This window comes from Mus musculus, chromosome 6 (assembly GCF_000001635.26).
Source record: "Mus musculus strain C57BL/6J chromosome 6, GRCm38.p6 C57BL/6J".
Taxonomy (NCBI): Eukaryota; Metazoa; Chordata; class Mammalia; order Rodentia; family Muridae; genus Mus; species Mus musculus.
In genome coordinates this window covers 127845718-127873461 of record NC_000072.6, presented here as the reverse complement: position 1 = coordinate 127873461, position 27744 = coordinate 127845718, and the positions used below count along the sequence as shown (strand labels likewise).

General features: G+C 46.1%; 2 long non-coding RNA genes across 2 annotated transcripts; one reads left to right on the top strand and one right to left on the bottom strand.

Annotated features, from left to right (window-relative positions):
* Window positions 1-135: 135 nt before the first annotated feature.
* Gm40401 lies at window positions 136-10089 on the top strand. Its single transcript, XR_001785371.2, has 4 exons — window positions 136-3252; window positions 5196-5366; window positions 8875-8969; window positions 9125-10089. It is a non-coding gene; the product is annotated as a predicted gene, 40401 (long non-coding RNA).
* A 987-nt stretch (window positions 10090-11076) lies between these two features.
* Window positions 11077-22794, bottom strand: Gm46976. Its single transcript, XR_001785372.1, has 2 exons — window positions 22543-22794; window positions 11077-11541 (listed from the first exon to the last, which is right to left on the bottom strand). It is a non-coding gene; the product is annotated as a predicted gene, 46976 (long non-coding RNA).
* Window positions 22795-27744: the final 4950 nt, after the last annotated feature.

Below are 27744 nucleotides of genomic sequence, written 5' to 3'. Positions count from 1 at the left end.
AACCCAATATAAACACGCGAATGGTTTTCCCTTAATGATCCAGACTGAGGGTTACCAAAGAGGGAATGCATTTTCCAAGGAGCACGAGTTGATGAATTTAGATTTTGTTATTTCTCATATTTACTTCACCTCATAGCAAATGACCAAGTTGACATAGTGGTTTGTAGTTTAAAGTTTGTTTTACGTTTTGTGGAACCTGATACCAACTGTGCCATTTCCCGATTTCTCAGGGCCTCTGATTCTTACTCTTCCTTTTGATGGACTGGGATTTCATGGAATCTGGCCTTAGAGACCACCCAGTGTGTCCCCTCTACCACACATGAGGCCAGCCTTCCTGGAGGACCAGGGGCTCTGGGGTGGCCGAATCTGTAGCTCTTCCAGTTCTCACATCACTATAACAACCCTCCTACCAGATGCTGATGTTGGAGGAGATGTCTGCAATTAAATACAAAAAAAAATTTTTTTTTTTGGCCTAAAACTGAGAACTAAAAACAAAGCGATACTTTTGGAGGCAGGAAGGCTCCAGACAGGCTGGTGTCTCTGCTCCTTGCTTACCGGCTGGATGATTTGACCATTTTCCCAGTTTCAATAAGATCCAGCTTTGGCATATGGGATGCAAAGACCCTGCTCACAGATCCACATGAGCTAACGCATGTGAGGCAGGTAGCTGCCAACCCCTTTCCTATTGTCTTAGCTTGAGTCACGCATGCCAGCCCACAGACTGTTCCCAGTGAAGTTGGCAGAAGTGGGTAGCTTCAGGACCTGCGACCACCACACAGCCAAGGTGGGGGCTAGGCTTCTCTTGGTGGAAGAAAGTCATGGCAGCTCATCGATGAGGAAGGCCAAACAATTTTTGACTCGTTTCGTCCCCAGCTCTTCAGGTACACAAGGCTTGTGAAGCAGTTCTGCAGAGCTGGGGAGCTGAGAAGCGTGCCTTCCTGGTAAAAGTCACTTCTGCATGGAATCGTCTGCAGTTTTCCCCAGAGTGAAGCCATTTGGTGAGCTGGCTTAGCCTGCCCTGCCCGGCACAGATCATGTGCACTTATGTTTGTGTATGACCTTTTATTGAGCACCCACTGTGTGCCACAGTGTGCCAGTGATTTAAAAGACCATGGCAGATATGTTAGATTGGCCCACTCTGCCTTTCTCCCTTTCCTCCCTATTAAAATGTTTATTTTATATTGTATTTTGCAATGCTGGGTAGAACCCACAGCTGCGTCCACAGTCGGGGAGCCATCTACTACTGAAATATCCCCTTCCACATTGCTTACCTTCCTCTTCTACACAGCCTGGAAATCTGTGCTGTAACATTCCCAGTGCTCTGATGGCGATCGCATGATACAAGTGATGGTATATAAGCAAAAATTCATAAAAAGCATTTCTTCCTAACTCAAAAGAGAAGGCTTTGAGAAGAGCAAACCCTGATTTACGTTCCTGCCTTTCTCCTCCTGCCTGTAATACAGATGCGATGCCTTGGCAGATAGCAGCCATTTTGCAACCACGAGGCAAGGCACTCCATCAGGTAGGCTAAGGATGGAGAGAATGGAAGATTCAGTCTAGCTCCTGGTGCAAGCCTGGTTTTCATGGTAAATACAATCAGTATTTCAAGACATACCATTGAAGGTGTTTCCCTAATATGGATCAGGAAGGCTAGCTGAGCTTTCAGGGGAGCAACTCACTTGTTGTGTGGCTTTCCTACCCACACATGACCTTCGTGCCATGGCTAAGGGATGGGCTGAACAACTGGACAGTCAGTCACACTGATCCCTGACCCTTACCTGACTTGCCAGAACACGGAATTCCATCGTGTGACTCATAGCCAGGCTCTCGGTGGCTAACCAGCCTGGTGGTGGTTTGCTCAGCCTCACAGAACAATGTTTCCTTGTTTTAACTCCTGTGCTGTGCCTAAGACATGAGATCTGATGCCGTGAAGAAGGTCATGCCGGCTGCCTGCAGCCTGCCAGCTTTCAGACCATGCTACTCATCAGTTAGGAGTTATCTCTTATTTCATCTTATCATTATTCTAAATTATTTATTTCTATTTTTGGCTTTTTGTGTATGAGGTTTCTGCTTCCATGTATGGAGTGCCCACAGAGGCCAGCAGAGGTCATTGGATCCTTTGGAACCAGAGTTACAGATGGCTGTGAACTGCCATGTGTCTAGTGAGAACTTATCTCCGCTCTGCTGCAAGGACAAGTGCTCTTCGCCACTGGGCCGTCTCTCTGGCCCCTATTTTGTTTTAAAATTACATATACCTGAAGGTATCTGTGTGTGCATGTACACATAAGTGCAGGTGCCTATGGCAACCAGAAGAGGGCAGCATATCCCAGTGGATTTGGAGCCTTCTGAAGTGGGTACTGGGAACAGAACTCTAGACCCTTTTATGCACTATTAAGTGTTGAGTCAATTCTCCAGTCCTAAGAGTTAGAAGTTGGCAGAGAAGAAATCTCTGACCCATGTGCCTCTTGATTTGTGAATCAAGTAAAATGGGCCGTGTGCAAAGGTCAGGCTGCACGGGGTACAGTGCTATTCTAGCTGGAGAAGGGAAGTCTTCCAGGTTGTGGCTCAGGAGGACTAGGGGCTCTGGCCAGGTGGGGTGCAAAGGCAGGCGTGCAGAACTACAAAAGAAACACTGACTTTTCTTCTCAGATCCCAGGAAACACAGTAAGTGCTCTTTCTCTGAAGCCTATTGAAAGGCTGTTCCCACTAGTCATCTCCACACCCTCCCCCCTGCCCTGCATTCCTGCGCCCCTGTGCCCCCACGTGCATGCCGTTGAATCTGCCCCCATTCCCACCTCACCCCACCCCACCCCTGTCTCTTGTCCAGCCTCCTGGCTGGGGCCTTAAAAACCATTGCTTCTGAACTGCTGCCTCTCCCTCCAACTCCAGCCTGGCTTGGCTTTCCAAACCAAAACTTTCCCGTAAGCAAAGTTATTTAAGGGTCCGTGAACACACAGGAAGCCCTTGGATTGCAAACACATGTGGAGCAATGGATCCAATTACTCAGGCTGCGTCAGAGAGAGGCCCCTGCCTGAGCCAGGGAGGGGTGGGGACTTGTTTCTGACCTGGGCCAGCTTGGGATGGGTTCAGGCTGGGAGAGATTTCTAATTCAGCTCTTGTGGTAATGTCTTTCCTGCCGTCTCTCAGCAGGTGAAAACCAGGACACCCATGGTCCTGAAACTGGCTGATGCTGTTGGGTTCCCCTTGGTCTCCTCCATGGTCTCCTTGTCTCTAAGTTCTGACAGAACTGCTGTGAGTTTCATGGTTCCATATTGGGGGAATTTGTTACATTAAATTTTTAATTTTGAGGTAAATGTAAATTCAGGCACAATGGTAAGAAACAACAAAGGGAGGTCTCATGGATCCTGCATCCATCTCCCTTTGGTGTTAACAAATCATAGCACAACCAGACCAAAGACCTTGATTCAGTCAAGAACCAGCATTTTGTCCTAGGATCTGTAAAGTAAAATAGCCATGCCCACTTCTCTCCTCCTTCTGTCTCCCTGCTTTATCCTTGGCAACTGCCACATGGCCATTTCTGGAAAGCTACAACTGTGTATTACCTTTTCACTACAGTAACAAAATACCCGAGACAATCAACTTAGAAAGAGAAAAGGCTTGTATTGGCTCAATGTTTTGGAGGTTCCATGATTGATGGGTCAAGGTTCTTTGAGCTCCTGGCCAAGCAGTCACTTTGTGGAAGGAAAAGAGGGAGAAAGAACAGGAGTATGACCTCAGTGACCAAGGTTGCCCCTCTGGTTCCAACCGTAAGGGTTCCACCATCTCTCAGGAGTGCTACTGTGGGAACAAATCCATGTGGGCCCTTGGGCAACATTTGTCCAAACTCAGCACTCCACAAATGGAAACATATGGCCCAGGGCCGTCTGTGATTGGCTTTTTGTATAACTGTCACTCATTCTGCTTATGGCCTGTGTCAATAGTCCTTTCCATTTGAGTAGCATGCCAAGGTAGGCTGTAGTTTGCTGAGATACTTAGTCGTGGAAGGGATCAGAGCTATCTTTATTTTGAGCTTTTATGAATAAAGCAGCTAAGACCTGTGTTTTCTTTCCCCCGTGAACGTGAATTTTCAATTCTCTGGGATAAATGCCCAGGCGTGCCTCTGCTGGGTCGCACACCAGTTACACTTTTAAAGAAACTGGAGAATGCTCTCTGCAAGTGACTGTCCCATTTCGCAACCCCAACAGTTCTGTGTAGAGAATCTAACCTCTGTGTGCTGTCCTGGTTCTGTCCGTTTGACAGGAGTGTGTGCTGTGGTTTGAATGAGCTTTCCTACCAGTTTCTTTGCAGTCTCCTTTTTCTTGTCTGGGCAGCCTCTGGTGTGAGGGTTGCTCTTGTCTTTTGCATGTTTTTAAATTGAGGATTTTTTTCTCCTGTTGAATCTTAAACAATTTTACATATTTTCTAGATACTAGTCCCTTTCAGACAAGTGGTTTTCAAATAATTTCTCTTTCCTCCTCCCTGACTTCCTCTGTTTCCCTCCCTCCCTCCCTCCCTCCCTCCCTCCCTCCCTCCCTCCCTCCCTCCCTCCCTCCCTCCCTTCATCCCTCCCTCCCTCCCTCCTCCTCTTTCTTCCTTTTCTCTCTGGGCTGGGGGTCTGTCAGAAGTGTCTGCTCTGCACTGAACCATGCACGAGGATCTGAGTTTGGATTCTAGCATCTGCATAAAAGCCGGGAAGGTTGTGCGACCCTGTGACCCAAGTCCGGGGGAGGCAGACAGCTGGGATCCCTAGCCTGCCTGGCCAGCCAGCCCAGCCAATTGGGGGAACCTTTGAGTTCAGGGAGAACCCTGGCTCAAAACTAAGTTGGAGAGTGATTGCGGTAGACACATGGTATCAATCTGTGGACTACACATGCGTGTGCACATATGCAGGAGTACACGCTCACAGGCACACGCACACACCCAAGTGCACACACACACATACACCACACACATAGACACACACACAGGCTAGCTGTCGGAAATAAGTGACGCTTAATGATCGGTCTGCTCTTCAGTTCATGCTTTTGGTGTCATGGCTGAGAGCTCTCTGTCTAACCTTAGAGTGTGAAGGAACATAGAAGTATTTCTCCCCCTGTCCTTCCTAGGAGGTTTACAACTGTATAGAAGCATGTGGTGTCTTCCAGGTAAATTCGTATATGGTAAGATGCCTTTTGATTTTCCATGAAATTTTCCAGTTGCTCAGAACCACCCATTGGAGAGACTTCCTCCCTTGTATCTAACTGCTTCCACAACCATCTCAAACTCAGACATGCTGCGTGGGTCTCTCTGGTTCTGTGCGGTTGCCGCATGCCTGTCCCACCGATGACACCATCCCGTCTTGACGGCTGCAGCTCTCTATTTTGATAGTAAGTCTTAAGTTGTGTTCCTCCCACTCCATTTCCCCATCTCTAAGTGGTTCCAGCTCTTCTGGTTTCTTTCCCTTTCCATATGAAAAGTAAGCTTGTCTATATTCATAAAGAAAATTCTGTGATTTTGATGGGATTTATGTTAAACCTGTATATACATTTGAAAGATAATTAACATCCTTTTCTCTATTAAGCCTTCCAAACTATAAACACAGCACGTCTCTGCACTTGCTTAGATCTTTGCTTTCTCCTAACAGAATCTCACAGTTTTCAGTATGCGAATTTGCTGTAATCTGTGTTCTTCCAGTATGGTTTGCATCTGTGTTCTTCCAGTATGGTTTGCATCTCTGTGGGTTCGTGTGTTTGGATGTTGATCCCCAGCTGGGAGTCTGTGGAGTCTTTAGGAGGTGGGACCCCATTGCAGGAAGTAGCTACTAGGCTTTTGAAGGGTCCAGTCTACCAGTTCGGGCTCTTTCTTGGCTTGCTGGTCTGCGGTGACGTGAGCAGCCTCTATCACTTGCCTCCGTTGCTGTGTTCACGAGGTTTTCTCCACCACCGTGGGCTGAGACACTCTGAAGCAGGAGCCAAGAGGAATTGCTCATCTCTTAAGGTGTCTGTGTAGGTCAGGTATTGTGGTTACAGCAACTGAGAAGTAACCCAACACAGACAAATTGTCTAGGGGACAGGTGTTTCTGTAATACATCTTATTCTGCACTCTTTAGGCTTTGGAAATGGTTCATGGGAGAGTTTAGAGATGCAGGCTAGAGAATCCCCAGGATGCTGTAAGCAGAGCTTAATGGGTGATTCTGATGGGAGATCAGTATTCCAAACCATGGGCAGAAATGTGGGCAGAAAAGAATGTGCTAATGAGGTTTCCGATGAGAGCAAGGAGTCTCTTAAGACTCAAACTGTGGTTATTTGTATTATGCTCTGGCAAAGAATATGGCTGTCGTAGTTAGGCTTTCTATTGCTTGGACAACTCACCAAAACCAGAGTGACTTGGGGAGGAAAAGGTTTCTTTTCCTTACATCCACAACATGGTTCATCACTGGAGGAAGTCAGGACAGGAACTCACAGAGGGCAGGATCCTGGAGGCAGGAGCTGATGGAAGGCTGCTGCTTACTGCCTTGCTCCTCATAGCTTGCTCAGTCTGCCATCACCACTAGCCCAGGGATTGCCCCACCCACAATGTGCTGGGCCCTCCCTCATCAATCACTAATTAAGCAAATGTCCAACAGGCTTGCCTACAGCCTGATCTTATGGAGGCATTTTCTCCATTGGGGCTCCCTCTCCTCCTATGAGGCATGGGGCAAGCCAGCATAAACTCTAACCAGAACAATAGCTATAATCTGCCTGTGACCTGAAAATTTCATTGAGAAGCCGATTAAATTAATGGAGGGAATTTTAAGACAGTACAATACTCGGACTGTGGCATGATTACAGCTGGGCACTTTTAGTCAAGTTTATGGTGAGAGTCAGAACAAAAGCAAACCAGAAGGTTCTGATAAACACATAGTTAGGGAATGTGTTTACAGCTGTAGACAAAGGATAAACACACGCATCTGGTATTGCCAAAGAGCTAAGTGCTGTCAAAAACAAGCCATGTACTTTGTATTGGGGTGGCAGGCAGGGTGCCTTCAGGGTAAGACCCCTTTCCATCGAAAGCTGGGATATAAAAAAAGGCAAACCCACTTGGAACTTTTCCTTTGAAAGGACTATTTATTATTGGGAGATTCTTCTGGAAAAGGGCCACCCAGGGATCTTCTTCATGTTCAGACACGCAAGCCCTCCAAGGCTGTGGCTGCTGTCTTGAGGCTTTGGCTATGTCTTGAGCTGGCAGTAGAACTTGGCAGTATCTATGTGATGTTAACTTTTTTTTTTTTTTTTTTTTTTTGGACAAGGTTTCTCTGTATAGCCCTGGCTGTCCTGGAACTCACTTTGTAGTCCAGGCTGGCCTTGAACTCAGAAATTCGCCTGCCTCTGCCTCCCAAGTGCTGGGATTAAAGGCGTGCGCCGCCGCCGCCACCACCACCCGGCGTGATGTTAATTTTTTAGGCATGAAGATGACAAGAGTTATAGAGCCATAGAAGTTTTGTAGATTTGGGAGGAAAAGCCTAGGGGGGGGGCAGAATTCCTGCACAGACACGTGAGAACTAGATGAATAAAGTCCTGAGGGTGAACCCTAAGCTGCATCGGAGACCTGAGCATGCTGGAGTTAGATGCCGGATCATGGGGTGTCTTCCCAGGACACTGCAGGCACTGAGAGCCAGCCCAAGTGGGCTGTGGAGATCGGGAATGCTGTGGATGGATGGAGTCCCAAACCAATGTGCTCTGGTGCTGGAAACAGAGCTGATGGGTTTACTGTCTTTCCTGCTGGGTTTGGTCCAGTCTTTCCTTGTTATCCTTCTCTTCCTCTCCTTTAGGATGGGGATGTGTGCCTTGTGCCACTTTAGGGTGGAAGCACACAAGTCCCTTTGTGACTTCACAGGGGCTTGAGTCTCAGGAGACTTGGATTTCAGCGTCCAAGGGTCAGGACCGTGGTGACTCATGAATTCTTCCTGCGTATGTTTTGCATTGTGAGGTGACATAAAACTTTAAACAACAAAGGTGATAGGTTAGAGTTTAAGTCTGGAAAGGGCTTATGTTTTAAACCTGTATTTCCCAGTAAATGATGTTGTTTTGGGAATGGGTGGGGCGTCCTGGCTAACAGAAGGAAGTCACAAGACCTTTCAGAGCCTAGCACTTGTGCTGATGCTCTTTGCCTCCTGGTCCATAGGATGTGAAGAACTTTTGCTAAATATTCCCACCATTTTCCTTACCTTCTCCACTGAAGATAAACTGAAATTCTATGTAACTGTAAGTTAAAACCAACCATTTCTTCCTTAAGTATATTTGCCATAGCAACACAAAGTAAATAGACTCCATAAATTAATATGTTGCCTGGCTCTCAATGTATATTAGTCAGGGCTCTCAAAAAGTCACAGAACGGGCTGGTGAGATGGCTCAGTGGGTAAGAGCACCCGACTGCTCTTCCGAAGGTCCGGAGTTCAAATCCCAGCAACCACATGGTGGCTCACAACCATCTGTAACAAGATCTGACGTCCTCTTCTGGAGTGTCTGAAGACAGCTACAGTATACTTACATATAATAAATAAATAAATCTTTAAAAAAAAGTCACAGAACTTATGGGTGTGGATGAATCAATCTCTCTCTCTCTCTCTCTTTCTCTCTCTCTCTCTCTCTGTATACACACACACATATATATGTGTCTATATATGTTACATTATATAAATATGTGTGTATGTTTATATATGTAATTTATTGGAATGACTTACAGTCTTCAGTCCGACTAATCCAACCAAGGCCAGCTGTGGATGGGAAGTCCAAGAATCTAGTACTTACTCAGTCCCACAAGGCTGAGGCTGAGGCTCCAGCAGATGTGCTGGCAGAGTGAGTGTGAGCAGGTGAAGAAGGAACCAACCCTTCCTTGTTCTGTTGTCCGTTGTAGGCCTCCAGCAGAAGGCATGACCCAGATCTAGACTGTGTTCCTCACAGTCCAGATCAAAGGCTTGTTGTCTTCCTGCCTCAAGATCTGGATCACAGGTGAGCCCTCCATTTCTGGATTGTAGCTCAGTCCAGATACAGTCAAGTCGACAATCGAGAATATAATCATCTTAAGAGGTTCCAGAGGCTTCTGGGAGATGACTAGGGCATGGTTGGGGCCAGTGCCTGTGATGATGGTTAGTCTTGGTTTTCAGCCTGACTGGATCTTCAATCAGCGGAGAGATGAGCTGCTGGAGAATTTTATTAACCAGATTATTTGAAGGGGGGCAGCCTACCCTGAGTGAGAGTGGTACCGTTCTATGGCAGTCTAGATTACAGAGGGACAGAAGGCAGAGCTTTGCTGTTTTCCCATGGCTTCACATCTAACGGGTGAGTTGAGTTCACGTACTTCTGTTGCTTCCACTGCTGACACTGTCTGCACCCCGTCAGTGATTTCAGAACCCAGCTCTGTTGACTGGAGGCTAGGCTCAGCCTTTCTGCTATGTCGATGGTGGCCGTTGGACTATCCAAGACTGTATCATACAAGCTGAATTGATAAATAGCCTCTGCATCAATTCCATCAGCTCTGTTCTCCCAGAGAACCCCGAGTAGTACAGGAATAATAATAACCCGACAAAACAGGACACGGGGAACTTGTTTACTGTCCTGCCTGTGAGGACACAGCCGGAGACTGCCATCTGTGAAGCAGAGAGCAGCCATCTCCAGACGTCTGCGGAATCTGCTGGTGTTTTGATCTTGTACTTCCCAGCCTCCCAGACCATGAAAAATGGATTCCACCCTGGCCGATGGGTTTTACTACAACATCCCAAATGAGCTGAGCCAAAGTCCTGACCGTGCTTTGTTACAGTTACACCCAAAAAGTTGTTGTTTTGTTTTGTTTTCATTGAGTGACTGTAAAGATGGCCGTTGTTTTGTTCAGGTGCCCAGGTATTCTCCAGTAGCAGATAGAAGCATAATGCATTTATTTTGCCACTTGAAACATTGTTGGAGCCACAGGTTGGAAGAGTTTCAGAAGTTATTACCACTACGTCATGTGCAAAGCAGACTTCTCTCTTTTTCCTGTCAGATACTTTTTGTCTTATATGTTGCTCTTGTATTGAATTGCCTCTAGTCCTGTGCTGGAAAAGAATGATGAGAGAAAAATATTTTTGTTGGGCTCTGTACTCCAATCCTCTGTAAGAACATTAAGTTCTCTTAACTGCTGCGCCATCTCTCTAACCCCTGGGTGTGTCTTCTTAATCAGGCTTGTTTCGTTTCCTCTGGGATCGTGTTCTAACAGTGATCTCTGAAGGGTCCTTGGAGGTGGTGAGAATTATTCTCCCGGTGAAGGTTCTGAACCAAGAGTGCAGCGGGGTCCTGATTGGCCAAGGAAGTGACAACCCAAAGCCGCTTTTAGTTGAATTGTGTATGTGGAGCTCCTAATGTTTGTCTATCCTTTCTTTTAAGAAATAGGCGTATTTCGTTTTATTTCATGTATATGAATGTTTGCCTGCATACACGCCTGTGCATCGTGTGTGTATAGAGGAGGCCAGAAGAGGATGTAAGACCCTCTGCAACTAGAATTACAAATGGTTATGAGCCACCATGCAGGTCCTCTGCAAGAGCAGCCAGTGTTCTTAGCTGTTGGGCCATTCCTCTAGCTTCTAGGTTTTCATTTTCATGTTTTGGTGATGTCTAGCATTTTGGCAGGTTTACTGTGTGATACAGTGCAGCAATTGCTATTCTTTATAATTCTGATTTTTTTTTTTTTTTTTTTTTTTTTTGGTTTTTTGAGACAGGGTTTCTCTGTATAGCCCTGGCTGTCCTGGAGCTCACTTTGTAGACCAGGCTGGCCTCGAACTCAGAAATCCTCCTGCCTCTGCCTCCCGAGTGCTGGGATTAAAGGTGTGTGCCACCACTCCCGGCTATAATTCTGATTCTTATGACATGTCCATGGGATATGTCTTCATTTCCCCCATCTCACAGAGTAAATGTTTTAATGACTTTTTTTCACTATAACCAATGGCCCAACATGAGCAAGGGTTTTCTTTGACTTGGGGTTTTAGAGCATCCAGTCCATGGCTGCCTGGCCCGGGTGCTAAGGTGGAACAGAACGGGGGAGGGAACAGGTGTAGAGGAGAGTAGGGCAGGAGGCACACACTGACCCTTCCCTTTCTCCTTTTATTCTCTCGGGGAATCCACAGGATGGTGGCACTCTAGATCAGAGTGACTCTGCTCCTGTAGTTAATCCTCTCTGACCAGGCCCTCAGAGGCCGAGAGGTGTGCTTCACCATCTGCTAAAGCCCGTCAGGCTGACAGTGAGGATTGGCCGTTACAGTAAGAAACTGATGTTAAGAAAGGCTGAGTAGATTACCCGGCGTTTCCTTTAGAATCAGCCTCCTTTGTTACTGTACTGCACGGTCCCCCAGTGGAAGAAGCCTTTATTGTCTTCATTGTCCTGCATTCCGCGTGGCAGCAAACTTTCTCCAAAGGCCAAGTGATTCCTCCCAGGGTGTACACAACCATTTCTCTTCCCTTAAGAAGGAAGAGGAATGAATTTACTTCTGGCTCTGCAGGACTCGGGAGGGGTAAGGAATGAAGAGGATGATTCAGCCATATTATTTTGCTTTTCCTGAAAGAAAACTCATTATTAGATCAACAGTGTAACTATTAGGCTATGTCTTAATTATAACCCAGGCTTTGCACTTCTTAGGAAAAGATATGATTAGTACAAAATTAAGATATGGCACCAAGTATCAGTTTCTCACCCAAGCACCATTTTAAATTATGCTGTGTCTAAGCTTTGGCTTCCTTCTGTTTCCCAAGTGATTCTAGGAATTGTGAGCCTCTTTCCCTGTGCAAAAATACAGGAGCTCTGACAGCTACTGTAGGTTTTGGTGTAGACATATTGATAAGGAAACATTTCTCTGGACATTACTACTTACGTACATACATACATACATACACCTACCCACTCATCTATCAATATTAATACATCTACCCACCCATCTACCCATTCATCTCGTCTTTTATTAATCCATAATTTAGTGGATACCTTCTTTTTAAAATTATTCTATTATTATCTTTGTGTGTGTGGATGTTTTGTCTGCATGTATGTGCACTACATGTGTGTCTGGTACCCGTGGAGGTCAGAAGAGGGTGTCAGATTCCCTCAGAATAGAGTTGCTGATGGTCGTGGGCCACCAACTGGGTGCTGGAACTCCAACTTGGGTCCCATAGAAGAACAACCAGTGCTTTTAGCGGCTGAGGATCCCTTCAGCCCCAGTAGATAGACACCTGCTTACAATGAACTTATTCTGTTTTACAGAATACAGTGTTCAGCAATGAGATGGAATGGCTTGCCTGGTTTATTGATTATGCATTTCTTCCCTGATAACTTGTGATCCATTATAGCAAAGAGAGAGACAGAGACAGAGACAGAGACAGAGAGACAGAGAGAGAGAGAGAGAGACCCTACAATTCTTCCTTTATCCAGCTGGTGTTTTCAGAGTTGTATTGTCTGTCCAGTGGGGCCTTCTTCCCTTCTTCTCTTTTAAAACATTGCTTTTCTCCATTGAAGCTTCATAGGACATTTAAAAAGCACAGAGAGACAATACTTTTATCAGAGCATGAAAAAGGATTTGAGAAAGTGAAACACATGAGGATGCTGTTCTCATGAATAATCAGAGGGGGGTCGTAATATTGCAGCGAGGTGGGCGGATTTACCGTCTACTCCTCCAATAATTTGATGTACCCTTTACACAGTTCATCTTATTAACCTCCCATAATTCCTTTTCTCTTTGCCACCCCATGCACAACTCTGATGGTTCCCTTGCTCCACATATGGGAAAACTGAACCCCAGAATAGACCAGTGGCTTGAGACACCCCATGAGAAGTGGGAGTAGCTGTGATGTCAGCATGTGGCAGGTATTTTGGATCCTCATTATGTTAATCCCATCATAGCCAGCAAATCCTACTTACTACCAATCCAACCTCCTGTAAGTGGTAAGAACTTTACATCCATTGTCCTGCCGTCGAATCTTAATTTAAAAACAACAACAACAACAAAAAAAAACCTACAAAAAGGGTGTAAGAATCTACAAGGAAGCAGGGAGGTACAGCAAGTATTTGTAGGATCCAGCCTCCTCTCTTCCACTACAGTGGGTGGACTGTATCCCCCCAGGCCACACCCACAGAAGACTTGAGCTGCTCCTAACCAGGTGATGGCTTACAGGTTGTGAAGGCAGATGACAGCAGAGAACAGAAGATGACCTGGCTGTCTCTGAGAGACAATGCCTCACGGGTAATGTTCTAGAACGGTTGAAGTCAGCAGAGAGCAAGAGACTGGAACAGATCGAAAAGGAGAGTGAGTAATAAAACCAGACAGAGATAGCTGGCGCTGTGAGATTCCTGACATCCCAGCACCATCTATATCTATATCATCTCTCTCTCTCTCTCTCTCTCTCTATATATATATATATATATATATATATCCACCTCCATCTTTATATCATCTATATCTATTTCTATTTCTATTTCTATTTCTATTTCTATTTCTATTTCTATTTCTATTTCTATTTCTATTTCTATTTCTATTTCTATTTCTATTTCTATATCTATATCTATATCTATATCTATATCTATATCTATATCTATATCTATATGCTGGAGAACTGTCTCAGCAGTTATAGCATTTGTTGCTCTTTCAGAGGGCCTGGATTTGGTTCCCAGCGCTCACGAGACAGATCACAAATGTAACTCCACTGTATATGGGGATGCTCTTTCATTGTCTACCCAAGGGGGCATACTTTCCTTTTAAAAGAAAACACTGTTTTTTTTTCCCCCATAGGTAGATTTAAAAACCATAGAAAAACAGTGCTTTTGTCAGCACATGAAAGAGGATACTAGAGTGTTCTACTCTCTTGTGACTTCAGCATGTCGTGTTTATACCAATCCAGCCCTCGCTAAGTGATAGGAACTTTATATGTGCCCTGCCCTCAAGTCTTTATTCCAAAATGATCAAAAAAACCAAAACAAAAACAACAACAACAAAAAAACAACAAAACTACAGAACGCTGTGATGTAGAGAGCTATAGAGAGTGGGGTTAAAGCCACCCACTTTACTGCTCCAGGGGATCTGATGCCTTCTTCTGACCTCTATGGGCTTAACATACATGCAGTCAAAAGACCCATACTTATACTTAGGTTCATATTTTGTTCTCTCTCTCTCCATATATATATATATACACATACATATACATACATATATACACACATACATATACATACATATATAGACACACATATATATTATATAGACACAGAGATACATATTAAATATATGTATGTATATGTATATACACATATAGTTTATAAATTACCTATATTGCAATATATGTATTACAAATAGTTCTGATGCTTGGGAACTCTGAAATTGGGGGAGAACCTCCCATGTCTGTCATCATGGTAAAATGCTAGACACTGGGTGAATCATCTTCACCAGGAATCCACCATTACTGTATCTGGGGAGAGTCCTTGTGACCTAGCCACCTTTGCAAGGCTCCATGCCCTGGGGTTGGGGGAGGGTGGGGATTCAGTTTTGAAGAAGGTAACTTGGAGGATGTCTCCAAACCACATCGATTCTCACGCCAATCTCTAACGTCTTCTCCACCATCACCTCTGCTCTTCCCTCTCTTTCTCCCTTCTTCTGTTTTACTCTTTCAGTTCAGGATCTTGCCATCACACTGGGCACGCTTTCCCCCGTGCTTCTAGCCGTTAGATAGAACCCTTTCCAACGCCCTGCTTTGCATGGCCCTGAAGTTTCAAAGCATGCACGTGAGCCACTCTGCCAGATTGCGGTCTGGATTTGTGCGATGCTATCTCACAGGATACATCCAATCAGATACTATCGGCAGAAGCCACGTGAGTGTTCTATTCTTCTCAGTGTATCACCTCAGGAGGTGTAAAATGTCACCGTGTCCCCTCCTCGATGATGCTGGGCTCCCTGGGCTTAGGGGCTGTTTCCCGGAAGCCTGAATGATGGAGGTGCTTTGCTTTGTGGTTAGTGAGTAGTCTGGGGAGAGCCACTTGCCGCTGTGTGTCTACCCTCCGACAGTCTTGGCATCTACACAGAACAACCGTGTATCCACAGTTTAGTCTCTCACCATAACCCCTTGAGGAAGATGCTGTAATCACCCACATGTCATCAGTCACATGCTGCTTGATGGCAGGGCCATATTCTAGATATAGAATGTCCACATACTACCAGCAAGGCTATCAGACCACTATGGGATGTATAATCTCCCTGGACCTCTCTCAAACATACACTCCTTTGTTCTTGCTTTGTAGCCCAGTTAACTTCTAACTTGGAACCCTCCGTTTTCAGCTTCTGGAGTCCTGGGACGTGCCACCAAACCCAGCAAGAACATTTTTGTTTTCTCAACGAGGAGCTGGGGATTGAAGCTAGCCAGGGCCTTGTTCATACTTGGCAAATGTTATGTCACTGCCCACCCCACCCTCCAGGACCCCCTTACCCACACTCTGATCCTTAGGACTGAGACATTTGCTCAAGGTCCCTCTGCTGATTAGAGAGAGTCAGAGGCAGGATTTCCCCTGGGTCTGGCAGTGTCTAGTCCTTCCTCTCACTACTGTGCTACGTAGAGCGAGCTTCTCATCTCTTTTGCTCCAGGCAAGACAAGGAAAATGTGATATTTGAGATCATATAAGACACAATTCATTTCATCTCTGCAAGCTCTTCCTTCTTATTCCCCAGGTATTTTCCCCCTCTGAAGTACGATGGCTCTCAGTTCCTTCCTTTCTAGTATCCAGAACATGAAGAATCAATGAAGCCTTTGTGCAAAGGCTTCAAAACTATGGAGTCCTGGCCAGCCCCACTCTGAGTGCTAATATCACCTAGGGGTGGTTTCCATTCACTGGATAACTCAGACCATAGGACTAGCAGCAGGGAGCAGGGTCCTTGTCCTTAGTTGTCTACAAAGGACACCCCCCCCCGGGAGGGAGGGGGAGGGTACCCTAAAATGTGGACAGGGGCATATTTTCCTAACAGTATCAAGTTTGCCAGCTAAAAATTGGGCTTGAAAGCTGTAACACATTAAATTGGAAGGGCTCTGATAGCTGCTTGAAGCTGCTGGCCACTTATGCAGGTGACAGAGCTGTAGGGGACAAAGGAGTCCAACAAAGGGGAGCCTGGTAAACAAGGATCTGGGATTGCTGGCCTCCAGGCTCACATGTCACATGGGCCCTGTCTGACCCTTGTCCAGGACAAAAACCAACCCCTTTCTTTTTGGGGGGGAGGTGTTGGTTTTTTGAGACAGGGTTTCTCTGTATAGCCCTGGCTGTCCTGGAACTCACTTTGTAGACCAGGCTGGCCTCAAACTCAGAAATCCGCCTGCCTCTGCCTCCCAAGTGCTGTGATTAAAGGTGTGTGCCACCACTGCCCAGCTTTCTCAGGCTTTATTCTTCTGTCACCCTGTCCCCTTGTCTACTATTTTTGGACTAGTGCTTCGAAAACATTCATTCTCTTCCCCCTCCCCCCCCTCCCTTTCTCCTTTTCTCCCTCCCCTTCTCCCTTCCTTCTCTTGTAACTAGAACTCCAAATCTACTATTCTAGTAGATACCAAATCTCGTGCTAGGCATAAGAGACCAGAACAAAGAGAAACAGTGCCAGTCTTTAGGGGCCTGTGCTGAGAGGGTTAGAGATAACTCACCAGCCAGCATCCACTGGACACTGGCTCTTAGACAGCTACATCTGAGGACACTCAAGTCCCTTCTATAAGATGGCACAGCATTTGCACATTGCATACATACATCCTCCTGTACACTTTAAACCTAAGTTATTCATAATACAACTCGAAGGCTGTTACACTGTACTATTAAGCGAGAAGTAACAGGGGGAAAGCCTCATGTGTTAGGTACAGACAGTGCTCTAGAACATTTAGATTCATGGTGGTTGGATCCACAGATGTTGAATTCAAGGATTCAGTGAACCAAGCATTAGCCCGTTGCCACGAGCTGTTCTGGATGCCACTCATTTAGTGTTTTTGAGTCACAGAACAGAAAGGATGCTACTTTTGAGCTGGCCGGGCAACATGGTACCTCCAAAGGGATATAAGACACAGGAGACAAGGCACAGAAATATAGGGCATTAAGAGATTTAGGGAAGAGTCTAGAAGCAGTGCTCTAAGCCGCAGACCCTGTGGAACTGATAGCGCTCCTCTGCTCTGGCTGTCTGCACTGGAAGGGAAGAGCAGCTTTTTGGCTCTGCTCAGTTCAAACATTTAGGTGAGAGTTGGAACCGTGTCCTGTGCTGGCCTGGTGTGGGAGCCAAGAAAGAAGTAATGAGGGTGGGGGAAGCCAGGAGGAGCCAGGCCATAATTGCCTGAGGGCACTAATTGTGGCCACAGCCGCAGGAGGCCCTGTGATCTCCCGGCCTGCTGGGCTGCACACTACATAATGGCTCCTTAGTTATGGGATCCATACTAAGCCCAGATCCTGTTCTACACAGGCAGGCAGGACAGAGAATGCAGGGCTTATTAGACTGAGGCACTGGGAGCGACAAGTCTTGGCTGCTTTTTTTTTTCTGTCCCTGCTGCTGACTGACGACACAGTCTAAGCCAATTAGGGAACATCTGTTTGCCTATGAGGCGAGCTGATGGGATGACTTCTTACAGCAGGGCACTGTGCTCTGCTGAATCCCTCTGAGTGAGCCCTTCTCCCAACAGAGTGACACTTGGGTGGTGTCCCACCATGCCCATTATGTGTTAGATGCTGTTCCAAGCGGAGCAGTGGAAAAAAGGACCGCAATGTCTCGAATGGAGCTTGCGGTCCCCTAGAGGAGTGTATTCGTTGGGTTTCTTTGGCTGTGATACAACACCATGACCAAAAGCAACGTGAGGAGCAAAGGGTCTATTTGACCTTACAGTTGGAGATCATTGTGAAAAGAAAGCAGAGCGGGAACTCAAGGCAGGAACTGCGTTAGAGACAGTGGAGGGGCCTCCAGATATTGGTTTAATCCTCATGGCTTGCTCAGTTTGTTTCTTTCTTTTTTTTTTTTTTCCAAACACAAGACCACCTGCCCAGGGGTAGTGCCATCATAGTGGTGGATACTCTCCTATATCAATCATAAATCAACCCCACCCCCAATGACCTATAGACTCTATAGATTGACCCTACAGACAGGCCAATTTGATAGGGGCATTTTCTTAATTGAAAATGACCCCTCTTCTCAGATGACCGGAGCTTGTGTCAAGTGAACAAAAAGGCAACCCAAGGCAACCCAGGAAAGATAAGGAAATGCGGTGCACAGTGTGTGCAGTGGTGGAAGTGTCTAGCGAGGAGGATGGATGGACTGCATCAGAAAGCTAGGCAGTGTGCTGGGTGGTGTTCATGGAATCATCTATGCACCAAGCCTCTTGGCACACCTGTGACGATTAGCTAGCTTCTGAGACTGTTGTCAATAATGTTGATTGACACGGGCATGCTCAACTGAATCGTGGGTGTGGCCATTCCACAGGAAGGGGACCTTGGATGGGATAAAAAGGGGAAAGTGGGTTGAGTACTAGGCTGCATTCATCGCCATCCCTCTGCTTTCTGAGAGTGGGTTCGATACACCCAAGGCCAGGCAACTTATAAAGAAGAGAGTTTTATTTCATTCACATCAACATAGGGATGGAATGGCAGGGTGAATCTGACCTTTCTCCAGGCTGGAGGACTTGGACAGATTCACATAGGCCAGGCTATCAAGGGTTAACTTTTCAAAAACCTTGGCTGCTCTATTTAAGTAGATCTGAGAGAGTGTGGGGAACAGGGAAGAGTGTCTGTTCTCAGGTTATTTACCTAAAAACAAGGACTCTGTGGGTTTGGGAAGTGGTTTTTAAAGACTATGAGAAGTGCTTCATTCTGGAGATAGAAATGTTTGAGACAAGTGGGACCGAGGTGCCAGGACAGAGAGAACTTCGGGCGCCTTGTAAGCAAAGCAGTTTGATACAGTGGAAAGGGGTGGATAACCTTTTCCAGGCTTGAATTTCACTAGGCGGCACTTGCTACATCCTGACCTCACTCCACCCTCAAAGGAAACTTGTGGAATTACTCTTCCTGTTCAGGGAGGGGCTTAGATCAGCGGCTGGAGAGACAGGTGGGGAGATTAGAGACAAAATAGTCTTTCCTCCTTTGCAGGGTTGCGAGGATTAACTGAGTTAATTCATGTGCAATGCTTAGAACAGCTCCTGGTGTGTATCAAGCACATATGTGTTTTCTATCCCTTTCATTAGCTTCAGAGACTGTGGTCCCCTGCTGTTTTGAAACCATTTCCCTTCAGAGCCCTGGCCAAGTGTGGAGGAGCTTGTGGCTAAGGCTCCAAGAGGAGGAAATGTTCCCGTTTCTCATTTCTCTGCAGCAAACACTCGGAAAGGCTCTTCAGCCCTCTCTTTAGCAACTCAGTCGTCTTTTCCTAACCCCAGTGCTTACGATCTTGGAGCTGATAAGAATTTTTTTTTTTATTATTAAAAGAAGTGGGGGAGGGCATGGACTGTGCATTCCTAGGGAAAACGCTTCCAATAAGGCAGCCCACCCCACAGTGTTCTGATAAGCTTCGTGTGAGCCCGCGAGATGACCTCACTGCTACCGATGCCAGGGCTCAAGTCAGTGACTGGAAAGAATTAAACAGACGCTGAAAATTATATCCTGTGTCAGTCTTCATATAGTCTGTGTTTACAAGCCTACAGCAAAAGGGGGTGGGGCTTGTTGTTAATGGCTGGCTTTAATTCTAGCCTTGCTCATTGGGTTCCACCATTTCTTCTGTTCCCCTACCGGTGTCCTGCTGGCCCAGCAAGTCTTGCTCTGGTGGCTTTGGTCCTCTCTGGAGGACCTGGGTGGGCCAGGTTGGTGGCTGGAGGAGAAAAGGGATTTAGGTGTGCCAGGGAGCAGGTGATGCAGAAGAGATGGTGGAGTGTCCTGGTAAATGGAGTATTTAAATGTTAAGGGGTGGGTAGAAAATGTACCAAGATATTTCGAGGGCTAAGTTTATTCTGGAAGTGAAATGCGTAGATTGAGGCGATGAATCAGAACAAGAGCCACTTAGGATTGTCAAAGCCACCGGGTTGCCCAGGTGATGCGCACACGTTCTGTGGACGAGCTGTTATTAGCAGTCAACATTTATACAGCCCTTCACCTCCTCACATACAGGTCCTCAGAGCCCTGGAACATTGGCAACAGCTAGGAAACAGAGACCCAAGAAGGATTTACTCATGGCCAGAAGCAGTTTGTTGCAGAGCTGAGAGGATCCAGGTCCACTTGTATGGTATGATTAGCTGCAGGGGACTTGTACCTGTACCTTGCCTGCTTATTTAGCTTCGTCTGACCCAGTGATTAGGTGGCTGGCCAGCTGTGCCTTTTAGTGGAGGAATGAAGGGAGAGTGGGGGAGAGCTCCACACTGACCAGGAAAGAGGTTTCCCAGGATCGTCAATGTGGATCAGGAATGACTCCAAGGGACCTGTGGGGTGAAGGGCTTGTGATACTTTAGAAGACAGCAGCAGAGAGGAGGAGTTTAGGTCATTGGGGTTCCCTTGAATGGGGTGTGGGGTCCTAATGAGTTTGTTTTTTTCTTTTGTTCAATGAGGTCAGAGGAAAAGGAAAAGGGACCAAATGGGTCATGTCCTAGAACATAAAAAACTGTGAGCCCAAAGGAACCTTTCCTTTTTTATAAGTCTATAATCTCAGGCATTTTGTTGCAGCAACAGGAGACTGAAAGACAGAGTCTAAAGTCCCTTTCTGAACCTCATTCTCATAAACCCTTTATTTACTCACCTGCTTAGCTCTTGTGAATGTCACTGCAGACCAAGAGTGTTTCCTTTTTCTGACAACTACCACCCTATGTGTCATTGGTGACTAAGGTTGATGTGGTGGGTTTTTTTAAAAAGAATTATTTATTTTATGTATATGAGTACACTGTAGCTGTCTTCAGACACACCAGAAAATGGCATCGGACCCCATTACAGATGGTTATAAGCCACTGTATGGTTGCTGGGAATTGAACTCAGGACCTTTGGAAGAGCAGTCAGTGCTCTTAACCACTGAGCCATCTCTCCAGCTTCAGTGCTTAAGGCTTTTGTTTACTCTTTAAGGTATCTGTTTACTATTTGTTTCCCCCACTGTTCTCTCTCTGCTACCACTGCTGTCTACTACCTCAGTTCCTCATCAGCCTTTTCTGCCCTTGCCCATCCCTCTCTATGTGTCTGGCCAACTTACAAATAGAATTCTGTGGAGGAAATCTGGTGTCTCCCAGGATTGACCAGAGTCAAAGTCTGTGATAGACCCAAGAGTCTTGGCCAAAACATTCATGGTTTTTCTTGTGCCTGGATCGGGACAAGATCTGTAGGTGAGGCTACTCCAGTGAGGTATAGGCCCAAAGCCCTTGGGTTCAGCCCACAGCATCTATTGTACATGCATATAAACAAAAAGCTGAAATGATAGCAGTTCGAATGACCAAGCCGACAATCTTATCAAAGCCAGGTGAGGTGGTCCATACATCCAGTTCAGTTCTGGGCCCCAGCACTTGGGAGGTGAGGTAGGAAGATATCTGTTGAGTTGAAGGCCAGCCTGGGCCACAGAGTGAGAGCCTGTCCCCCAAACCCAGAACAAAGACAAAACAGAATGAGCCCATATGACATCCGTTATTCTAGTGTGGGCTGAAGTATTGTGGAGGCTCTGTGAGAAGGACAGGAAGATACAAGGCATCCTTCTTATCTTCCCAGTAGAGAGCCCACCCACTCTTCCTCCTCCATGTCTTAAATTTAGCGTAAGAACACCCTTGGCTAAACCAAAATGGGCAAAGGCACATGTCCATTTGACTAGACTCCTGCTATAGACGTCAGCATTCATTTCCTGCAGTGGGGCGCTCAGCTTTCAAGGACCTTTGTCTTTGCAGCTTCCTCTGTTACCTTTATCTTGTGGTCCAAAAAGACAGAACAACACTCCACTGGTTGCCCATGCTCCAGGCTTTGCCATGGTGGAAACCTTCCCATATTGAAGCATGGATCCCTAAGGGCCGTCTCTCCATCCTGTCTACCCTATCCACCCTATCTGGGAGCTGAGTGAGCTCCTGTTATCCAGATGCTCAGCTCTTAGAACAACAGGCTGCTGTGGGGTTGGCTGTGATTGGTGGGGCCTTTCTCGTGGTCTGAGTACTTCTTCTGACACATCTGAGAATGTCTAGGTGCAAGAGTCACAGGTGCGTTCCCTGGAGACAAAATGTACCTTGGGGTCCCCACCCTGGCATCCATTTTCTCTTCATTATTCTGGCTAGAGAGGAAACTCTTCAAAGGTACAGTATTTAATTCAAGCATTGAAAAAAAACAACAAAAACAAACAGATAAAAACCTATAGAGATAGGAGATGGCTCAAAGCGTAGGGGCACTTGTATGCAATCATGGTACCTCAAGTCCAGACTCAGTGTTCCCAGGGGCCAAGGCCAAGGCTACCTTCATGGCAGAACATTTGGAAGGTTTGTTTCTATGTGGAAAATATCACTGAGCTGTAGCCCGGGGAAGTGGCTGCCCTCTCTTGAGGAGTGGTAGGGTTGGAGAGTTAGAGGTAGTTTGAGCTGGGGTGCTGACCTTGGTACATGCACACCTGGAGTTGGGGTGTGGCAGTGCTCTCTTCAGCTGTGCAGGCCTCAGTTCCCTCATCTGGAAATGCTGAAGAACAGACATTCCCCAAGCTCATCTCTAATGCTAGCATCTACGTCTCCCATGCTTCTGAAATGCCAGACTGCAGTTCTGTGGTTTCTCAGGTGCTTTCTCCATCATCAGTCATTACAATAGGCTGTGCCTGAGGTCCCCTCAGGACAGATGCCTCAGTGCCTTTGGGTTTATTGGGTAATAAAGGAGAGCAGGAGCAGCAGCTACCTGGACATCACTGGCTACCTGCTGCTGTCTCCCACCCAACTGGTGAGGGAGGGTTAGATGCCTACGAGTCCCCAGTCTCAGACCATCAGAGAGTAAGGCAGTACCAGAGGGCCGTTTGATTGATTGACAGTAAGAAAAGGAACAAAATAAGAAAAACAAGAACAGAAACACATCTCTAGAAACCATTTCCGAAATATCCTGTTTCAATGATGTAAGTTTATTTGGTTATATGCATAGTACCATCGGATCTAAAAGTGCTGTCGAAGGTCATTGATTTTCTTCCAAGCAGAAACGTAAACAGAAAAAAAGCCTGTTGTTAGTGCTAAACAGCCCAGGGCAGCCATTTTTTGCCTCACAGAAGGTAGTTCAGCTTTAAAAATCGATCCATTCAAACCACACTTAGAAACCTTCATCCTTGTCACCTTGGGAAAAAAGTAGAAGAAAAAAAATCATTATTTATATCGCCTATTTAATGCCCACCGGTGAATCAGACCACAGGCTTGCTGGCAGGAGCAAACCTAGTGATGCTTGCTGCTTCCAACTCTGCCCTTCCTCCCCCAGCCTGACAAATACTGGTACCCGAAGGGCTCTGTCCCAGCAGGGGTGATGAACAGAGTCTGTCTCCTCCCACTTCTGTGGACTTTTCCTTGTGCCTAGATGAGAAAATTCCTCCTTGTAGAGAGAAGAAATCTGACCCCTATCTAAGTCATGGAAGACAGCTCTCTGAAATGACACCCTGAAACATCTCAGGCCCCTGAGGTTACCATAACCTTACCTGTTCTCATGGGCATATCCAGCTAGACACAGAGCTGGGCAGCACGGCCTCTGAGCCGTTCCCAGAACTATGTCTGAATCCCTGTGAGTGTGTTAGCTGAAACCTCTGGACTCTTATCAAGATCCTGGCATTAGTGTTGCCTCTGACCGTTCTAGCAACTCCCCAACTCTTCAACCTGTGTGGCCCCTTGTGCAATCACGAGAGGTAACATTTTGGAAGAGCATGGTTCTAGGGATGCTACACAGGAACCTGTGCAGGCACAATATGGGGGTGTGGCCATTTAGCTGTGTGTCCTCCGCAGAGATACCTTTTCTGTTTCTTAATCCCAGATCTACAAAATGCAGAAAACGCTGGTTGCAACCTATTCTAGGGAGTTCTAGCTTTAACTCAGTAGTAGGACACTTATCTCAAGTACTTCTTTAGAGGTTCTGGCAGGAGAACTCAGATCTTCACGTGCCCTAGACCAAAGAGTTGTCCCCTCCTATTAGGAAAGGTTGTCTTCTTCAGTTGAGTTCGGCTTGCAAGAGCCATGCATGAGCACCGAGGAAGGGGAAACCTTAGCCCCGCAGATGATCTACGTCAATCCTAGTTATCCAAGTGGTGACAGGTATCACAGCTGGACAGGCCTCTTCTCCTGGAGAACTTGCTGGCACACAAGGTGCTGAGTTCTGTTCACCAGTACAGCAAGAAACGAAAAAACAAAACCAAACCCTCTTGGGAGTTTTCCATGATTAGGTGCTATAGCACTTCCTAAAGACCCCTTCTAAGAAGCTGGCCGATAAGTAGTCCAGTCCTTTCCAATATCCTCGTCCTCCCCATCTCCTGAACTTGCCAAATAAAATAATTTTAAAACAAAATACCTAACCTTCCACTCTGAGATACGGTTCCAAGCTGTAACTGTAACTATTAGTACACTGGAGGCAGGTTTTGAGCTACAGAGCAGAACACTGATTAATTAATTAATTAATTAATTAATTAATTCACTCACTCATTCATTCATCCATTCACCTAATCTTTCTGTAGATCGCAGCTCTACAAGACTTGCTAGACAAACAGAAGCAAAGGACAAGGCATTGACATCCTCATCTCAGGATGTGGTGCCAGAAAGAAGCGGGGCCCATGGCCTCTTGGGAGATGAAGAACAACCTCTCTCCTCCCCTGAGGCAGAGGGGACTCAGGGAAGGTGTCAGGGCTCAGGCTTCAGTCCCCGGGCTGGGACTGCCCTGTAATGAATTGACTTTGTGCCAGGAGCCCCCAGCCTGGAGAGAGGGTATTGATGAGGGCACAGAGTAGGACTCTGGTGATGGCTTTAAAATCTGAGGGTCCCAGGACGTCCTAGTTCTCGAACTGTACCGAAATGCTGATGATAACTTCTAAAAAGTCCTAAAAACTTTCTTGCTCTTTCTGAGGGTGAAAGACTGCTGGCTTAGGTGATTAACACCTGTAGCCTAACAGAGGAGGACACTTGGAAAATGATTATAGCATTTATTATGAAGTTGTGAAAAGTTTCCTATGAAAGCGATCTAAGGGGAAAAGCAGAAAGATCCTAAGTGAGGAAACGGAAAAATTTGTCTAAGTGGAGAAAGGGAAACCATTTCTACTCTAAGAGGGGAAAGGCAAAAAATTCTTCTCTCTCTCCTTCTCTGTCCTCTGTACATATACATCTTTCAGAATACATGATCACATGTTATAACCAAGTTCACAAGTTCACACAAAAAATCAAATCATAAATTGAAATAGAAGTTTACCACAGTGAATGTTGACATGCATATCCACGGAGTAATTATCTGGCTAAACATCCATCACCTGTCTCCGCTCCACGGGTTCACTGAAGGTTTAAAACCATAACTTGGTTTATTTATACAAAACTCAGTCAATATTTTATCTTCTGACTTGCACCTATAATAAATCATTAGTTCCCTTCTAATGACCTTTGGTTAATAGTTTTACAACCTCTTGGAGTATGCTCTGAGTAGGAGAAAGTCTGGTTACCATCTAAGAGCAGTTAACTGGTGACACTTGGGAGACTGACAGAGTTCTCTTTGCAGCTTTGACTATCAGAAAAGAACCTAATAGCAGTCACATTATAAAAGAGCTTAATGATCACAGATACAATTTTAGAAATTCTTATAGGATCATAGTTGTCTTAAGTCATCTATTTGTCTATATGACATCACTATAAGACAGTGCATCTTCGTGGATCTGCAGAGATCTGCTCCAAATAAGTGTGCTATTACTTAGTGATTGTTATATATATTTAATAATAATTTTAGGGAAGATTCCTGCTACTAGTATGCTTTTACTGTTATTATTAAATATATATAACAATCACTAAGTAATTCCTTACAGCCTCGCTTAATAAGGGTGAACCTGTCACAGATTATATAATAATCTGAAGCAGGCCATCTCAGGGCGATCACCTGCTAGTTATTAGCTTGTCCCATTATGGCTCCTGACAACTTTGAAGTCAACAGATACGTAGCCTCACACAGGAGAGAGTGCCATAGACTGAGAAATATCCACTTACCTGCATTTCAGAGACTGGGCAGGGAGAAGCTAAGAGCAGAGGTTTCAAGGGCACTTGGGGAAATTACAGCAGCTGTTCTCGGGGCTCTTGTCAGTCACAATGACAGTGGACTCTAAGACAGTGGCCATCTCAGAGAGGGCCAGGTAGATAAGAGATTCAAGGCAGAGGCGGCAGCTCAGGGTTGCAAAGTCACTGTGAGGAAGTGCTGAGAAAATTAGGATCAAGAGGCACAGAGGGCAGGGAGGAGTTGGGGACTTGAGGAACACTCCTTCCTAAGGGTTAGGAGGCAGGAGAGGCCCTGAGAAGGTGATAGTCCACCAGAGAGCACTGACTCCAGACACTCACTTCCAGACCCACCACCACACACTAAATTACCATGTGGATGCCACAGTTTTGTGTACGAGGGAGTAAAGACCTCCCAAGTAACTTTTAAAGAGAATTCTGGTTTGGGGAAAGGCACCAACGACAGAAGGGGTTATGTGAAAGGCAACGGAGAGTGGAGATTCCTGTGAGGGAAGTCTGGTGGCCTTGGGCAGCCAAGGCCACGCAAATACTGCTTGGTGGATGGCTGCTGTAATAGTGTGACTTGGCAATTTGAGAAGGGAGGCTGCTGGAGGCTTAGTCACCTTGTCCCCGGAAAACAAGTGATTACTAGCACAGCCAAATCTTCGTGTCTCATCTGGTCACAGCTTCTTATAAAAACATCAGACTGTCAGACACATGCTCACTTTCACTTTCCTAGATATCGAGGCAGTGGGTTATGGACTTAAGTGTTGGGTTATAACATGGATAGAAAGAGAAGTGGAAAAGCAAGAAAGTCTATTGTGGTAAGAGGCCATAGGCTGTAGGGACTCCTTGTCTTTTGGACTTGGTGACCTCATCTGAATTGATTTCTAGCTCCAAAAGGGACCTTGATGGGCACAGGTACAAGGAGCCATCTCAAATCCAGGAGAAATGGCCAAGCGGACCGGGAAGCTGGTCCTTGTTCCCAGCGCAACTGAGGATGCAACTGAAGCTGCTAGGTTTGAGGGCTTCAGAGGATCTGAGTTGGGAGAGAAGTAGCAAGTGCAGGTAGAAAGGATGAAGAACATGCGCAGAGATGGGCCTGCGCTGAGAGGAGAAGCCACTCTCCATTTCTCCATATGAGATTGTACTTTCTTCTTGTCACCCTGGATGGAAGTGTAGCTCTGCAGATGCACACTCCTGGCTCTGGGTGGAGATCAGCATCAAGACAGGGTGAAGTGAACTGGAGTGGAGTAAAAAGGCAAGAGGAACAGGACTGAGTCCTCATATACACAGTTTGGTTTTCTGGGATAAAATAACCTGAACAAAGGCAATTCAGAGATGAAGGACTTGACCTCTGCTCACAGTACAAGGGTGCTATCTGTCACTGCTGGGAAGTCACCCCCGGCAGGAACCTGAAGCAGCTGGTCATTGCTTCTGAATTTTGAAGGATAACGGTGAATGCTTTGCTGAGCTCAGTTAGCCTCTTCCTTTTTCTACCTCAATTAACCTAATCTAGATAATCCCTTATGGGTGCACCTGGAGGCTTGCTTTAGGCCATTCCAGATCCTGTCAGGTTAACAATGTAACAGTAATTGTTACATTC